Genomic DNA, 19002 nt, shown 5'->3' on the forward strand with positions numbered 1-19002 from the left:
CCATGCCAAATCTTTAGATACATAATGATGCCATGCAGCGATGAAAGCACTGCAGTGTCTCCGCTGGCATCTTGAAACTGACTTTTCCCAAGGCTCAATGCTGCCAAATGTGCCCCCTTTCTTATCTGTTTTTTTTTCTAATTGGTGAGAGAAATGCTGCAAATAGTGGCAAGTTTTTATTTTTTGACGAAGATGTTTGAACTGAAACGATTCCATGCATTGCATCGCATGCTGTTCTTGGTCGCGCCCCAACCAGCGCGATAACAGTGACAACAGCGTATCGCCTCGTGTCGGCCGCACTCGCACCACTCGCACTCTCAAAGAGTTGACCAGCCGCTATCGTGCAGTGGGCTACACAGCAATCTGCCATACTTGTTCGTGCCTTGACCGGCCAAGACTAGGGTTGCCACCGGCCCTGTTTCGGACCGGCCTGACCGGTTTTTAGACAGCAAGCTGGTTGCCGTTTTGTACCTAAAATGGGCCGTCATTGGCCTGTTTTTTGGCCATTGTGCCGTGAATAAATCTTTTTTCGCCTTTTATAAGCGTGAATTCACCAACTGCGACGATAAATATGTGTCGACAAGCTGCGGAAAGGCATGCGAGCAGAGAAAAAACATGGGCGAGCGCATTCCCTTTAAATGGAGGGGGACCAAAGGGAGTAACAACACGACAAAATGCCACCACCGCAGTCAGCGAGGACGGTTACTTTTCAGTGCAGCACATTTAGAGCAATAACCCAAATCTGAAGCACTTTCAGTACAAACGTTATGTTGATTTCTCTCTAGGAAAACAATACAATAAAAGGCATTGCATGTAAAGAAAGGCGCCTTTTTTCAACGCAAATATAACCTTCTATATACCACATCGCCTTCCCCCCTCCCCCAGGGCCGTTTTTTTTTCGGGGAAAGGTGGCAACCCTAACCGAGACAACAGCGTACGGCCTTGCGTTGGCCGTTGTGCGTATTGCGCACTCGTAGAAGGAAGGAAGTAAACTTTATTTTCCTGAACACCTTTAGTCCAGGGCGCCGTCACACTCGTAGAGATGCCCATCCGCGACCTCACAGTGCGTCGCACAGCTGCCGTAGTAGTTTTTCACGCCGACACACCGACCAGCTGCGCCAACAGTGTATCACCTCGCGTGGCCATATATAAGTCTCACGTGCTCTTTGAGTGGACCGAGAGCCTGCTGCAGCTGTCGCGACCACGAAATCAGCCGTTGTGCAACTCCCATACGTGCTCTCCGATAGTGTATTGCCTTGTGTCAACCGACCCCGGTACTCTTCAAATTTGCACTTTATGTCTCAGCAACCCAGTGCTTCTTCAGCTGCTCGCGTTACAGAAATGTGCGAAAGCAATTATTTTCAAGATCACAAATTGAGCTACTCACTCGCATGAGGCTGCGAGTAAAAGGGCTACTGAGGAGAGGCGACGACCGCACGGGAGACCTGACAGGAACGTCACATCTGGAAGTTCTCCGCAGTGGCAATTAGTTGTGGCGACGCTGCGCTAGGTGCTGCATCGGCTGGAGTGGCATGTTTTTGAACCATTTTAATAAAAATACTCTGCGTATGTGGAGTTTAATAAAAATTAGGTCAGAAGAGACGTTAGCGGTATATACAACACGTTGAAACAGAATTAGGGGTAGGTATATTTTCGTTGCTGTTGGCCTTGAAGGGCCACACTTGACAAGCAAAGTGATAAATTCCCCATCCGAAAAGGGGTAAGACAGGGATCCACCGTCTCGCCAAAACTGTTCACAGTATGTCTGGAGGAAGTCTTCAGAAAGCCTTACTGGCAAAACAAAAGGTTGAGGATAAATGGAGAATACTTGAGTCATTTGATGTTTGCAGATGACATACTATTGCTGAGTGAGACTGCAGAACATCTGCAAAAAATGCTTGAGGAACTACAGTCAGATAGCATGGCCGTGGGGATAAAAATATGAATAAATTGAAAGTGATGAAGAATAAGCATGCCAAAGGTCTTCTTTAGCTTAGGAAACAAGGCGCTAGAAAGAGTGCAAGAATATAACTCAGTCGGAGAGAGGGTTAGTGCTAACCCCAATCACGAGAGAGAAATCCGGTGCAGGATAGGTATGGGCTGGTGAGCACTCGGCAAGCACTCCTAAATAATGAAAAGTAGGCTACCTCTATCACTCAAGAGAAAAATATACAACCAGTGCATGCTGCCGATGATGGCATACAGAGCTGGAAATTGTTGCCTTACTAAACAACTGGAAAACGAACTTAGATTGGCACACTGGGCCATGGAATGAATAATTATAGGAGTAACACTTAGGGACAGGAAACGAGCTACCTGGGTCAGGGAACAAATTCGAGTAGATGATATCGTAGTTCATGTAAAGACAAAGAATTAAACTTGGGCTGGCCATGTAGTGAGATGGACTGCCAATCGGCGGACAATTAGGGTAACAGAGTGGGCACCAAGAGATGGGTCCAGAAGAAAGGGAAGGCCGATAAGACAATGGAGGGATGAAATACGGATATTTGGTTGCCAACAGTGGACTCGAGCAGCGTAGTAGAGGAGCTGTTGGAAGTTCATGGGAGAGGCGTGCTTGAGTAGGCTGACATTGATGATATGCACCGAGAATGGTTGAAACAGTGCCTAGGGACACCAGACTACAATTTGCGCAAGTAATCCCACAATGTCTACAACTCACTTCAGTGTGCCTTTAAAGGGGCACTGAAGTGAACTTGTCAAGCTCCTGTTTTTGCTTGCACTGCATGGACTGGCTTAAAATAAACACACTTTTCATCGTTTTTCTGGGCGATAGGACAGTATTGATTTTATCAAGCCGGAAAGAAGACTACCATGCATGGTTTGCGGCGGCCGCACCAACTAACAGCAGTGACGTCAGTTAAACGTGCTATGTGATTGTACGATGTCCAAGATTAGCATACAAGCAAGATTCGGTTCTGTAAAACAACATGCTTGGCATCTGACATTATCGTTGGATGTGCATTCTTGATATCAGTAATTGGCCTACCACACTTCTTCCATGTTGTTGGCTTTAAACTGTGGCAGATAAGCCTACCAGGACGGCTTGGAATCGTAGCAATCACTAGCCAAGGCGTACGCAGTGGATGAATGCCCTCCGCATCACTGCAGACGCTCAAATGCGATGCGCTTTTCTCTCATCTTTGGAGCTTGCCTGACTCATGCCTGTATCTTAAAAAGCATGTCCGCACCAGGCCAAGGGTCTGCTGATTAGAGACTCTGCCCACTGCCCGCAAGAAGTCGGTGGCTTGTCAACAGCACGCCAAAGAGAACTCAGTAGCGCGTCAGTGTCAGTCTGTGCACTCTGCAAACTTGCTCGGGGGGCGATGAGTGTTACAGTGCAAAAAGGTTAAATTCAATATACAAAAAATTGCCCAAAAAGAGGAATCAACTTCAAAACAAATGCATGCACTATCGGGGATTCGAACTTGCAACTTGTCAAACAACTTACTTAGAGCTCCAGACCACTTGGCCATGAGCCAGTGCTGCCAGAAATAGAAATGTAAATTATTTAATGTATAGCCAATTTACATTTTTATTAGGTTATAGCATTTCAAGCAGCTTACCTAGATAATTATTTCTTGTATAGCGCTCTTGCAGTAAACGTCCCCCAAATTCCCACAATATCTCTTGCCTAGCGGCTGCATTTCTTAGATGGAAAAGCATTCGCAGATGTGTGGTCGTGCTGCTGACTGCTATGCTTGTTCACCCAGCGCAAGAAAGTGCTACCGGCAGACAATTTTTATCCTGTACGGTAAAAGTTGCAGTTGATTTTTGTTTTCTTAGTACCTGTATTAACTTCTCTGGTTCTCTCCTGCCTTCTTTTGGCCTTAAGTTTTCCTACTGGACTTAGAGCTTGATACTGGATACCGGATTTAGAGTTTGGTACAGTGTACTAAGTAAAGGCACATTCTTACATTCACAAATGTGTCCTGACTTATTTTCAATTGAGCGAATGAATTGCGACGACCGTCGACGTCTGGCGGATTAAATGGTGGGCCGACTGACTCTGTTGGAGTGTCGGCCAGCTGTGCAGTAGGCTGTGAGCCAAGCCACCTTTTTGTGACGTCATATAAAATGCTCAGAAAATGGGCAAGAATACAGAGAGAAGGACAGCATTTTCGAATTGATTTTTCTAGTGAATAAAGTCGCGTAAACGCACCGAGAGTGGTCGAAACATTGCCTACAGACTCGAGACTACAATTTGCGCTCGCAATCCCACAATGTTTACAAGTCACTTCAGTGTCCCTTTAATGCTGATTTCCCCCACCAAAAAATGGTCGGCGCTTGGTGCTGCATAGTTTCAGTATCTGCTTGAACAAAGTTTGTGGAGAGACTGTTGGCAAAGCGAGACACGAGGCGCATCATACACCTTTTCTACTGCTGTAGTTTTTTTAGTTATATACGTAAATTTGTTGATGCTACCAAAACGGGCGGTCACATTTTGCCGGCAGCTATAAGCTCAAAGTTTGTGAGCTCAAAGCAGCTCCAATTGTCGAATAATTTCCATTCTAACTCTTGTGCTTATTCTACATTTCAATTCATCTCTGTTTTCAGCCTGCTTTCTTGGCATTGCACTTTATTTGTCTGAATTTTCACCGGTTTCTTCATTTTCGGCTGTTTTCCGATTGAGCTAAAATATTTTCCACTTTCTACTCCATTTTCCATTTTTCATTTTCTACTGTTTGTGCTCATGATTTCTGGCAAGCTATATTTTGTCAACACGGAGTATTGATGTCATGTTCCTCATTTGTGGCTGAGATCCCGACAAGCAGTAGCCAAAAGCAGTTCTACGTTTCCAAGCACTCTTATCACAAGATCTTACCTCATTTCACAGTGAAAAAGAATTTTAAAAGTACAGCTCCACTCAACAATTAACAAAGTGATTGAACAGCACTATTCTGTTATGGTAGCTAGCATTTTATGCTATAAGTTCTAAAAACAGAATTTCTTTCACTTAGCACATAACCGGCTGTGCAGTAGAGATATTTAGGCACTGTACTGAAGCTATCGTATGGTAAATTATGCATACACCTCCATACTGCAACCATGGCCTCTGAGATTCCCCCGAGCGCGTTTTGCTCCGGCTGTCCCAATCGCCGCGCGCCCCAGCCAAATTTTGTAAGCTCGCTAGTACCCCCGCGCACCGCCAGGCGGTAGTGCGCACCTATGCATCGAATGCATCGTTCAGCCCGTTGGGCCGCCGTTTATGTAGCATTTCGCGGCATACCAACACTGAAGTTTTTCTGGTCTTGGCACGAGTGTATTTGCGAGTTTATTGGCCGCATTTCTGCTCAGCTCCTGTCGAAGTTTCTTACACAGAACGCCTGTAATGGATGTGTCCTTAATTGGAACAGGCAAGACCTCGACACCTTTGAGGCACAGGCCTTCGCCCTTGCAAGTCGAGCCCCCCGATCTTCATTGATTCATAAAGGGACCCCACCACTGCCCCCTCGCGCTCTTCCGCGGAGCGAAAGCCAACTATAACTGTAATATACGTTTTATGCCATGAGGCATACAATCACATTTAGAAAAACAGCAGCCTATCGTTGTTAGGTGATACCAGAGGTTACATATACACAACCTTCGAGTACCCCACGTACGGCCCCAAATGTGCAGTCCTGCATTTCCACAGAAATGTGAATTGGCGGAGTTAATATAAGTGATCGCTACAAAGCGTGGATAGAGCTAATTAGTGGAATGCAACTTAGAAAAAAAATTTAGAGTGGAAAAAAATAAGAAATATAAACTGATATTAACAAATTCAAAAATATAAATCTTTACAGCTCCTCCACAAAACAAACAAAAATAAAGGAGCAGCAAAAATAAGGACAGAAACGTCAATAAAAAAATCACGAACGGACTATTTATAACCTTGTAACGCCCTGCATTTGCACTGAAATGCATAATAGCGCGAATAGGGACAATTGATTGATTGGGACCTTAAAAACAAAAAATATAACACCTAGAATGAAATTATAAAAATGAACTTACGAATTCAGAAATATGAGTTCTATACATGTGCCGCACAGAGTGAAGAAAATAATAAAACGCTCTCACAGAAATTAAAGCCGGAAGCAAAAATAAAAAAAAATCATGAAAACTGACCAAAGTGTAATGTCCTGCCTTTGCGCCAAAATGTATAATTGGCGGAGTTAACATGTGTAATTATTCATTATAATGGTGTGAACGGAGATGATTTGTTGTACAGAATCCTAAAAAACCAAAACCAGAAAATAATAATTATAAAAGCTAGCTTGCAAAATAAAAAACATGCACATTCATACACCTCCTCCAAAAAAGGAAGACAAAAATAAAAAAGCACTGAAAACAACTACGGAAACACATACAAAAATACCGTGAGAACGACCAACCGTGTAAACCCCTGCCTTTGCAGAGAAGTGCATAATTCGCATTTTAAGATATTTAATCTATTAAAAATAGTGTAAATGGAGCTTATTAATTGAATGGAACTTGAAAACATAAGAAAAACAAATAAAAGTAACAAATTTTCAAAGTAATCTTAGAAAATAAAAAAAATAGCAGAGTTAGCACATTTAATTGTTGAATTTATATGGAACCACCAATCTAGCTGAGCTGTATCTACGCGCACAGGTATACAAGCAAAAAGCATTCTCAATTGTAAACACAGACAAATAATAAGTCGCACATTCCGAGATAATTATGCAGCTTTATATGCTACGATGTATCGTGTAGTTTTTACACACCATGCAAGATTAGCTTTTCTTAACTGCCGCGCAAATGCGGTATATTAGTTCACCAAGCGCTTTCTAAAACCTCGCAAATGCTTGGTGGCACTGAATTGCAATGGACGGTGGTGTCTGAATGTGTCACCATTGGATTGTGTCGGACTTACATGCTTACGATTTTCTAAGCCTGCCTTTTTAAAAAGCCACGGCAAAAAATCTATCGTGACACGCATACCAATCAGAAACAATCTTAATATTGCATTTATGCGACAGATGCTTATGCAAGTCGCCACTCTTGTAAATAATGTTGGGTGAGGACGTGAGGGGTTTTTTAAGGGCACCGCGTGTAACTACACATCAAAAATCTCCCCGCAGGGGCACCTTGTGTGTTTAAGGTGGCGGTAGTGGCGACACCGCGGACCCTGAGCCCATGTGGGTTGGACACACTCACACTCTGGCTGTGCGTGGCTTTGCCGTGTCCAGGGAAAAGGGCATACTGGTGGCTGAGCCAAAACCAGGGTGGTTTTGGACCATTACGGCCCCCTGGTGGAGGCAACACGCCACTTTGGCCCCTGCTTCCTGCCGACGGTACGTTACCCCAGGATTGACCCACCCTGGGGATATCAGCCAGTCGCCTGTTCCTGTCCTACCCGCCGCGGTGGCTCAGTGGCTAAGGCGTTACGCTGCTGAGCACTAGGTCGCGGTTTCGATTCTCGGCCGCGGCGGTCGCTTTTCTGATGGAGGCGAAAAGCAAAAACGCCCGTGTGTACGAGATTTCGGCGCACGATAAAGATCCACAGGTGGTCAAAATTAATCCGGAGCCCTCCTAATGGCGCGCCTCATCGCCCGCGTTGCGTCGGCGCGTTAAACCCTACAATCAATCAATGCCGTTCAATCAATCAATCTCCGTTCTTTCTCTTTCCTGTTTTCTTTCCTAACCCTGTCCTGTCATCGCCTTCCTTTGCTTCCATGCTTCTCCAGGCGGCGAGGGTCAACCCTGTGCAAAGACATCACTCTTGATTTCAAGCATAGGGTTATAGATGCAAGGTACGGTTAGTGTGTGCTGAAAAAGCCATGTTCTCTTGTTGGGCTCGGTGGTGGGTGACCGGCCTTGCCACCGAACACATACTTGTTGTATGGCATCTCCAAATCCCTTTTCCATGAATCGCTCTCTTAAAAGGGGGTGCACCGAGGCAACCACCTTTGAATTTTTTACTTCAAAGAGACAAGAGTGTTTTCCACGCTTTCACGTGATGCACTCGGAAAATGAGAACACAACAATGAGGAAAATGTCACCATTTCTTGTGTCCAAATGTCAGTCAAACCTCATTTGGGCTGGCTACAAGGCACAAAAATGTCCAATGGCGACCTGCTGATTGAAGTTAAAGATAAAACTCAATGTGACAAGCTCCTCAAAGTTGACAAAATAGGTGACACCGCTGTTACTGTCAGTCCTCACCGCTCTACGAACACCGTGTGTGGTGTTATCAGTGAAGCAAACCTCCTAGACCTCACTGAAAATGAACTCCGTGAAGGCTTTCACGAGAAAAATGTCATCAAAGTTCAGCTGATAGTCATCCGCCCTGAAAACAAAGAAATCCCCACCAAGCACATTGTTCTTACCTTTGGCACAACGGTCTTCCCGGAGACCATAGAAGCTGGTTACGTGAAAGTCCGAGTCAGACCTTACATCCCCAACCCGCGCCGCTGCTAAATCTGTCAGAAGTTCGGCCACGGATCACAGAGCTGCAGTGGGTAGCAGACGTGTGCATGATGCAGTAAAACCGACCATGTGTCGGAAAGCTGCGCTGCCCCACCAGACTGCGTCAACTGCAGCGGTGACCATGCTGCATACTGACGCTCATGCCAGCAATGAAAAAAAACAAAAGAAATCATTGTGCTGAAGGTAAAAGAAAACATCTCTTACCCCGAAGCACGCAGGCGCCTTGCTATCACGCATAAGGTAGCATACGCTGACGTGGCGCGTCTGGGGGCAGCACCATGTGCGGCAACTGTCCAATCAGGGAGCTCGTTGAGAGGGCCTGAGGACACATCTTCAGCCAGATGATGCTTAGTGGCTTCCCCTTTGTAACGGGGTGGCGTTGCACAGCGGTCTTAGTCGCAGCGCCACTGTACAATCACCTCGCCAAAAAAATACAAACAAAATAAATAAAAATAATGTCAAAATAAAAACAAAATACTTTTAAGAAATTTCTGTGCTAGCCTGACTTCTTTGTTTGCATGTCTTCCCAGATTGTTCTCTGCTCTTTTCCCACCAACATTCTAACCTTCTTTTACTAACCTCTACGGCTGTCCAGTTCACTTTTCCGTTAACCTTAAAGCCAAGGGCTTCCGGAAGCTGGATGGCTCCATCACTGAGGACTGGGCGGATACTTTTGCACTCTGTTACAATATGTCGCGTGGTTACTGGCTCATTTCTGCAGCCTGTGCATAGTTCTTCCTGTACCGGCTCGCGGGTAAGCGTTTTTGTCCACAAGCAACTCACTCGGGCTTCAAAAAGCAATGCACTCCCTTTGGTATTATCGAATAATTTTTCCCTTGTGATCTCCTGCGTCCCGATCCTCTAGATATCTAAGGACTTCTTCGCATCCATCCTCTTTTTCCAGGTCGTTTTCTCGGTTTTTTTTTTCACTTCATTTTTTATTGCCTTGGTCGTTTCCCCTGCACTTCCAGGTTTCATATACTTTGTCCTGAGCCTTCTGGTTCTTTTCCTCCATTGTGTGTCCACGTTTTTTATGTAAAGATACCATAACACTTTGGCCACCCATCTCTGATCATCCATATTTTGAAGTTGTTCTTCAAAACATATTTTGCTCTGTGCTTCTCTCACTTCGAAGGATGCCCGTCCCATGTCTCCGTGCACTGCCTCATTTGTTGTTTTAATGTGTGCTCCTAATGCCAATCGACCTACAGCCCCCCGATTTACTTCTAGCCCTGATTGAATCTGATTTGACACACACTACTGTGAAATGTTTACAGGTGGCGCTGTTTACACGCCCAGGTGCAAACAATGCCACCTGCTGCACCCAAGGAAATGGTGGCCAGAAAACGGCCAACGTGTCAGCTGCAGCCTCGCGGTCTGCACAGCTCACTAACATCACTGAGGCGGCCGTAACCTCGCAGGAGAACCGGAGGCCTGTCAAGGCCCCAGGTCTCAAACCGTCAACAAAGAAGACTTCTGTGGAGGCTATGGACACAAGTGAGCCATCCTCTGCGTCAATCACGCCGAAGGATAGCCACAAACCCGTGCAGTGTACGAACTCTCAGGAACTGATAGAAAAAGCAGAGCTCCCTAAGGTGTCTCCTGCTGGAAAAAGCTCTGGCAGCTAACAAGCTGAGCCTGTCTCTACTAACAAACGTCTAAATACTAGCAATGGCTTTTTGTAGTGTACTGCAGTGGGCTTCTAAATAACTTGGAAGGCGTTAAGTAGTTGCTCTGGGAGCATGCACCTCTGGCAGTGCGTCTCCAAGAAACACACTTAAGCAGCAAACACACAGACTTTTTACCCCAGTACATCACATACAGAAAGGACAGGCAAAACACCAACCAACCATCGGGTGGTGTGGCTATTATCCTTCAAAGGTCAACCACAGTGAAGGAAGTTAAACTCAGGACTGAACTAGAGGCTGTAGCTGTGAGAGTTATAGGGTTGCAGCGAGTAATAACAATATGCTCCATTTACATTCCTCCAGACAAGCAACTACAGAAAGCTGAGTTTGAAAATCTAATAGACCAGCTCCCAGAGCCGTACATAATAGCAGGAGACTACAATGCCCACCATCCTCTCTGGGGCTGCGAAAACTATGATTCAAGAGGGCGAATGATAGAAAAATTACTAGTCTACACTGGAGCTTGCATATTGAACAAAAAGAAGCCCACATACTTTAGTCCCAAGCACAAAACATCCTCATCAGTTGACTTCGCTCTCCGCACTGCTACTCTCTTCCCACAATTGGACTGGCACGTCCTGGATGACCCTTATGGAAGCGACCACTTTCTAATCGTGCTAAAAGAAAAGGTAGTGTTGACACACGGGCAGAACAGTGTGCCACGATGGAGGATGGGGTCTGCTGACTGGAAAAACGTTCGACAGCTCGCCTGTCTCCCACGTGGCTATCTAGATTTGCTGGACATCGACAGCGCACTTTCGTTTATCGAAAAGCACATAACTGAAGCCGCTAGTGAATGTATCCCACAAAGTCATGGTAACCCAAAAAGAAAGCCAATTTCCTGGTGGAATGAGGACTGCCAAAGTGCCAGGAAGAAACAAAATGCAGCATGGCACCTTTTCCGTAACTCTCCCACGACTGAAAACTACATAAACTTCAAACACATCAAATACCAATCGAGAAGAGTGAGACGGATAGCAAAAATTGAGAGTTGGGAGAAATACATAGAGGGCATCAACTCTTACACCGACCAAAATAAAGTATGGAATAGGATACGCAAGTTGCAAGGGCAGCAGACTTGCCCCCACCCTCTAGTTGATAATGGTGGTGGCACTTTGGAAGATCAGGCAGATGCACTGGGAGCGTACTTTGAATCGGTTTCAAGTGCAGCGCACTACTCAGCCAAGTTTCTTAAATTGAAACGTAGGGAAGAAAAACTGCGACTTCATCATAAATCACCTCCAAGTGAGGCATATAATGCTGAGTTTTCTATTGCCGAGTTCGAAGCTTGCCTAAACACACTTGGTAAAGCAGCACCTGAACCTGATAATATTCACTATGAAATGATCAAGAACTTGCACCCAGAAACTCAACTTGCATTACTATCACTTTTTGATAGGATCTGGAACAATGCATATATCCTTCCAATGCTGAAAGAGGCCGTTCTTGTTCCAGTATTGAAGGAAGTCAAGGACCCAGGTGTTGCCTCGAGTTACAGACCTATAGCTCTGACTAGTTGTTTGTGCAAAGTATTTGAAAAAGTGATCAACCGAGGTATAATGTATTTTCTAGAAGCAAACAGGGTCGTGGATCCATTCCACTGTGGCTTTCGAGAACAAAATCCACGCTTGACCAACTTGTGCGCTTGGAATAAGATATGCGTTTGCGCATAAACAGGACTTTTTGTCTATATTCTTTGACCTTGAAAGGCCTATGATACTACTTGGCGGTTTGATATATTGAGAGATCTTTGTGCCCTTGGAATATAAGGAAATATGCTCAAAACAATTGAAAGCTACCTCTCTGATCGGACATTTCGTGTGAGGATAGGCAGTACTCTCTCTAAACCATTTACACAAGAGACAGGGGAGCCGCAGTGAGGTGTGCTAAGCTGCACACTTTTCATTGTAAAAATGAATTCCCTACGCACTGTACTTCCGCCAACCATGTTGATGATGTGCAGATTGGCTTCAAGTCCCGCAATCTCTCCTTTTGAGAATGCCAAATTACGCTATCAGTGAATAAGCTCTCCAAATGGGCAGATGAGAATGGCTTCAAGTTTAACCTTTCAATAAGTGCATGTGTACTGTTCTTGAAAAAAAGGGGCATTGCCCCTGCACCAGAAATCTACTTAAATGGACAACTGCTTCCTGTTAAAACAGAACATAAGTTTCTTGGATTGATCTTTGACTCGACACTCTCGTTCACCCCTACCTGAAGCATCTGAAACTGAAGTGTTTGAAGTCAGTGAATGTGCTTGAAAGATACTAGCACACATGAAATGGGGCACTGACAAGAAGTGTTTACTACAACTGTACAAAAGTCTTGTTTTGTCCCGCCTAGAATATGGATGTGTAGTTTATGGGTCAGCCTCTAGCACTGCAGTGAAAATGCTTGATCCTATCCACAATCTGGGCATCAGGTTGGCCACAGGGGCCTTCCGCACTAGTCCAGTACTAAGCCTCTATGCTGAATCAGGCTGTTGGTTTTTGGAATACCAGCGAACTTTTATTGGTATTACCTATGCCCTGAAGGTTACGTCACAGCCCGAGCACCCGTGTACTCCCTGATAAGAGATAACTCAAGAATGCTGCTCTTTTTAAATCGACCTTCCTTAGCTAAACCGTTTCCACTGCTGATTAATTCCATCTCTACAAAACTATCCATCTCGTTTGATGACACCCTCAAAATGACCCCAAATGAACGCGTGGCACCCTGGGATACGGGCATCATATCATGCGACACCTCATTTAGACAAGTAGACAAGAAAGGCTCACTATTGGAAGTCAAACAGCACTTCGCATACCTCCAAGACAAGTACAAGGCTGCTCAGTTTTTCACTGATGCATCGAAAGCCAAATCGGCTGTGGCCTGTGCAGCTGTTGGGCAGCATCTTTCAATAGCAAAAACAATGCGTAAAAACACAACCATATCTACAGCAGAAGCACACGGACTATATCTGGCTGTGGACCACATTATCACAAACAAAACGTAAGTCTGTCATCTTCACAGACCCACTCAGCGTTGTCACGGCCCTGTCCACTGGAAAGGGCACCAACAATCCTACATTTACTGCCTTTCTTAAAGCTCTGTACAAAGCACACCAGCTAAATTTAGAAATTATAGTGTGTTAAGTTCCTGGCCATTGTGGCATAGCTGGCAACGAGGAAGCCGACCTGGCTGCCGCCAGAGCAGCTGAAAGAACCAGTATTTACATCATGCAAGCACCTTACCTGGATATGAAACCAGCAGTAAAACACATACTCCTTCAGCTCTGGCAGAAAGAATGGGACGGAGAAGTAAACAACAAGCTTCACTTGGTACAACCTATAATTGGCCGATCAGCTACCAGGGAAAAAAGCAGGGCCTTTGAGGTCTGGCGAAGCAGACTACGAATAGGACACGCACATGGCACGCATTTCTACCTCCTGAGTGGTGACCAGCCGCCGAACTGCGCCAGTTGTGGCGAGAGTCTTTCAGTCCTCCATGTTTTGGTTGAGTGCTCAGCCATGGAACCGGAAAGGAGACGCTATTTCCCGGAAATGTACCGTAAGAATATGCCACGTTACACTGCAATGTTTTTATCAGGTTGTCCTGTGTTCAATTTCAGCAGAGTTTTAGAATACCTTGATGATATCGGTTTTTTAAAGCAGGTTTGTTTTAGAAAGTAGCATTAGCATTCTCGTCCACCTCATTATCTTGCTCATCCGTAGGGTACTATTTACCATGGCCCTATACACCGTTCGCGCATTACATGCCTCATCACGCTCCTTACTCATCTTTTGGATCCGGCCCTTTACACCGAAGTAATTTTATGCACTATTTGCACTCATTTCATCAGCACATTTTTATCTCGTCATAGCAATGGTGCTCTTGGCCTTAGATACCCTTGCGCCAAAAAACCCCACCAAAGAAGATTGACAAATCTAAAAAAAAATCAAAATGGGGACACGAAACCGCAGCATAGAGTGCGAGAACCGACTGCGCTTCGCTCGTACGATTGCTGCTTAATTTTTGTACTTGGCTCCTCATATTAAGTTAACTATAATAAATTTGTTGGTTATTGTCTTGTACCTGTCATTTTAAAGCTGGCTGCTGGACTCAATTTGACTGCAAGCTGCGAAAACGCGCGTTTCCTCGCTTGCGCCAAGCTGCAGCAGAAGATTTGATGCATAGGTGGCGAGCGCCGCGGTGCGGCGGAACACGCGGCCACGCCTCCTTTTCTACTTATGCTCTCTCTGGCCGATTGGGACGGCCGGAGCAAAACGCGTGCGGGGTGATCGCGGAGGCCATGCTGCAATCACAAAATATGCACAGATGCTACTCCTAGCCCTGCAAACACTATAAATAGAAAAATTATTCTGCTATGTTTTGTGCATTGGTAAAACATGCAGTTTTGCAAACCTTCTGGTGTAACATATCTATTTGGCCATATATTTGAGGACCTTGTAATTACTTAAGATCACCGGGTAGTTTTCAGGCATGTGAATAAATAAATGCCTAATAAATGCTCAATTTGTTTGGCAGAAATGCAAAATGTAAAGTTTAAATGTGATCTGCACATGTAGTTCCTGAAACTTTAAATTTGCATAGTCGTTTAGTGAATTTTTAGACATTTTTGTCGTCTGCTGTCTGTACTATGGCAGTTTCGCATTAACACTTCATTCTTTTTCCAAAACTGCAAGCAGTTTGCATTCAGCTTGTTTCTTGAATTATTCGTGGACTTTTTTTCTAATCTTGTGTCTCATTCTGCCCACTTACGAGTTTTTTCACTGACAGTAAGAAAATCCAGTTTGGAGGGAAGCTGTTGCCCTGCCTGTCCTGCCAACAAAGCAACCTCCAGGCCACTCATGGGAAAGTGCGCAGCACCAAGACACCCTACAGCTGTACAGTGTGTGAGAAATCCTACCGCGCGAAACGCAGCCTGGACACGCACATGAGAGTGCACAGCGGCGAGAGGCCCTATGTGTGTGGAATCTGTCAGAAGAGCTTCACTGAAAAACGCAGCCTGGTTTATCATGAAAGATTGCACTCTGGCAAGGATTGTTATGCCTGCAATGTCTGTCATAAGAGATTTGCTCAAAGAGGCCACCTGGTCACCCTGCAAGATTGCACTCTGGTGAGAGGCCTTATGTGTGTCACATCTGTCAGAAAAGCTTTACTCAAAAAGGTGCCCTAGATGGTCATAAATGGCTGCACTCTGGTCAAAGGCCCTATGTGTGTAGCATCTGCCAAAAGGGTTTTGCTATAAGTAGCCAACTTGTTGTTCACAAAAGATTGCACTCTGGGGAGAGGCCATACAAGTGTAGCTTCTGCCCTAAAGATTTTATTCAAAAAGGCCACTTGAACCATCATGAAAAAGTGCACACTGGCGAGAGGCCCTATCAATGTAGCATCTGCCAGAAGAGCTTTATTACAAATGTCAAGATGGTTAACCATGAAAAATAGCATTCTGGTGAGAAGCCCTACAATTGTAGCACCTGCAACAAGAGCTTTGCTACAAAGCGCAACTTAGTTATTCATAAAAAATGTCACTCTGGTTAGAGGCCCTATGTGTGTGGCATCTGTCAGAAAAGCTTTGCTTATAAATGTAACTTTGTTGCCCATCAAAGATTGCGCACTGGTGAAAAGCCTTATGTGTGTACCGTGTGTACGAAGAGCTTTGCTGGAAGGAGCCAGTTTGATGCTCATAAAAAAGGTCATTCTGGTGAGAGGGCCTACATTTGCACCATCTGCGAAAAAAGGTTCATTCATAAATGGAACCTGGTTATTCATGAAAGGTTGCATACTGGCGTGAAGCCTTACGTGTGTAGCATTTGTTAAAGGAGCTTTGCTCAGAAAAGCAGCCTGAATGCTCACGAACGATCGCATTCAGGAAGAAAGGACTACTTGTGTAGCATCTGTCAGAAGGGCTTGAGTAGTAGATCTAGCCAGCTTGTTCATGAAAGAGGGCATTCTCGGGAGGGGCCCTAAGTGTGAAATCTGTCAGGAGGGCTTTATCAGATGTGACTTGGTTGATCATGAAGCATTGCACTCTGGCAAGAAGCGGTACAAGTGTAGTGCCTGTTAGAAAAGCTTTGCTCAAAAGCAGTCATTTGTCAAACATGAGAGTATGCATACCCACAAAAAGCCCAGTTCATGATATGCAAAAAAGTGGCCTGAAAGGATACTTCGGTAAGGCGCAATGATTGTGCAATTACAACAATATTGTGGAAACTTTTTCAGTGGACTCATATTGCACTCTGAAAAAGAGCTTGCTTGCTGTTGTAAAACTGGTGGGCTCTGTACATTGCAAAATCTTTGTCCGCAAGCACATTTTGGGCTTGCACGACATGAAACAATGGCAGGACCATATGTGTGCAGTATCCAGGGGTGAGACAGCTGCGTATATTGCGCAGATTTGATACAAATTTGTTTTCCTGCGCCAGGCTGCTCCAAAAGCTTGAAAATCGCAAAAATTGCGCCAAACTGCTCCAAAACAATCTGATAGCCAAGGATTTTAACGCTCCCGTCAGTTCCAGTACGGAAAAAGGCTTACTGACAGCATAATTTTCCAGCACCCCCAAGGTGATGCTGTTTGTAAAGGTTGAATTGATTGATCATTCCATAAAAAAAACCTGCTTAAAATTGTCCCCGAGGTAGCTTTTTTCGAAAGTCACAAGGTCGGGTTGCACATGTTATACTCTGTGTGTTTTTAAAAATTTCCCATTTAAAACCATTGCAAAGTCCTGTAGAAAAAATGCTTAGGTGTACTGAGGCGTCAAACCGCTTGTGCAAGTTGATGAAAAAACGGCAATTTTTGGAGCGCTGTATCTCCGGAACGACATTACTGGGCAACGCCACCTTGGTGTGATGAAGATATGAAAACATGGCCGCCGGGCAAAGCAGTTCCTTGTGGTTGAGGCAGAACGCTCTTCGCCAATTTCTACCTTGGTTTTAGTTATGGGGGTGTCTGGGTTTACATTTAGTCGTTTGATCGGTTGCTGGAAGGGGCGCTACTCAAAAGATGGGGGCTCATCAAAAACAACATGGCGCCCCCGAATTCGCCGTGTTTCGGCCTTGAGTGTGAGGCCGGTACGTGCTTGAAGTGAAATTTCGGACTGATTGCGGTGTTATAAAACACTGAATTATTGATGCCTTTCCCAGCGGACTTGCGAGCGACGGGAATGGGACGATCGACGCTGCAGAAGTGGCGGCGCAGGTTACATCGCCGCGAAATGTTCAAGCAGTCTTCGATAGCGGGTCGGGCTATTATTGCTCGCTAGTAATAATTATTCATTTATCTGAAGTGAAATTTATTGCCAAAAGAAGGGAGGCGGATAAACATACCAACGTTACTCAGATTACTATCGTATTGAAAATGCACCTTGGGAATTGAAATGGGAGGGCTGGTGGGGTGCGACGACTGTGACCTCGCTTTGGCCGTGGCTCTACACTTGTGCGTAAAGACGAGTCTGCATGGGATTACAAAAATAATAATTTTGGCATTCACATGATAATAAAAATGCCTTATGATCACTTAGTTTCTCAATTCGAAATTATCAATGGAACTCCACGCTATCTATGCATAGAGCCTAAGAAGCCATTCAAAAATGGCTAGTAAAAAGGTAGTGCAGTTCGTACCTTGTGATACTCTGGTAGAAAAAACTTTACTGAAAGGCTGTTTCAGTGTTATGTATGTTCAAAACCAATTAAAAGTCCATTTTTCACCAGTGAGTTCCCAAAAATTTGAGTTTTTTTGGCTCCTAAGGTGATATAATAAATGTCGCTCTTCTGCTCCAAATCAAGGTTCTTCTGCTCCAAAATCGATACTTCGCTGCTCCAAAAACTGCTCCCAAATCTTATTCAGCTGTCTCACCCCCGAGTATCTCTCAGGAACACTTTTGGCAAATAAGCAGATTTCTCATGAGTGACTCCACTTCACAGTAACCATTGTAATTTTGCTGTCCACGAGAAAGGTAGTTCTATTAAAAATTTTCCTGAGCATTATAATGTTCACACACTTCCAAAATGCCCTCTTTATGTAGACACTGTAAATAAATCTTTGACATCTTGAAGTAGCACACTGTCGACATGAATGAAAAAGGAAAAAGACAAACTGCAGCAATCACTAGCAACTGAAATTTTATTAGAACTGACCCAAACTTAAGAACCACGTGCCCATGTGACCACATCATACAGATGTCGCAAACATTCGTGCATTTTTTCAGACACGAGCCAAGAACCAACCACATGTGCAACTGAATGCATGTATTCTTATGGCAGAGAGCATTTTTTCTTATTGTATGCCTCAATAGATGATGTTTGGATTTTTATGGCGCAAGGCCGACTGAGGGCAAAGAGAGCCAAAGGATGGTTAGTTCATTTGAGTGAGATGAATGTAAAAGTAAAACATTTCAGTAAAAATAAACAAAGCAAAACGCAAGGTAATGAAGATGACTGGTGTAAAGGGCCAGGTTGTCATGAGTCATGTAAGAAATGAGATGTAAAAACTTGACATCAATAAGAAACTTAGAAACACACTTGATGGAAAACATGCGCTCATCTCCCAAAAAGTATGATGGGAAAGTGTTTGTGTCGTGTTGTGTCAAGTGCCTTGCATTGGATGAGCATGTGGATTACGGATAGGGCCTCTCCACACCTGCTGCACATGGGTCTTGCCAATCCAGTGAGCAGGCGAAAGTGTGTTGCATGTGTGTGGCCTATCTGTAACCTTGCTAAGGTCACTTCGGTGTGTGTTGTGTGTGTCAGTTGTGTATCGTCCCAAGTGTGGCTTTATTGCGCGTCTAGCACGATGATAGAAGAGAAGTCAGAAGAACGGAGAGAGGGCTACAGCATTAAGGGAGTGGGGCAACTGAGGTGC

General features: G+C 44.7%; 1 protein-coding gene and 1 pseudogene across 2 annotated transcripts in view; both read left to right on the plus strand.

Annotated features, from left to right (window-relative positions):
- Nucleotides 1-19002, plus strand: part of LOC144158273 (uncharacterized) — a 299163-nt gene that overhangs the window by 118492 nt on the left and 161669 nt on the right. The window lies entirely within an intron of this gene.
- Nucleotides 1043-18196, plus strand: LOC144159748 (uncharacterized; annotated as a pseudogene).

This window comes from Haemaphysalis longicornis, unplaced genomic scaffold (genome assembly GCF_048455015.1).
Source record: "Haemaphysalis longicornis isolate Haplotype H1 unplaced genomic scaffold, Haemaphysalis longicornis Haplotype H1 scaffold_10, whole genome shotgun sequence".
NCBI classification, from domain to species: Eukaryota; Metazoa; Arthropoda; class Arachnida; order Ixodida; family Ixodidae; genus Haemaphysalis; species Haemaphysalis longicornis.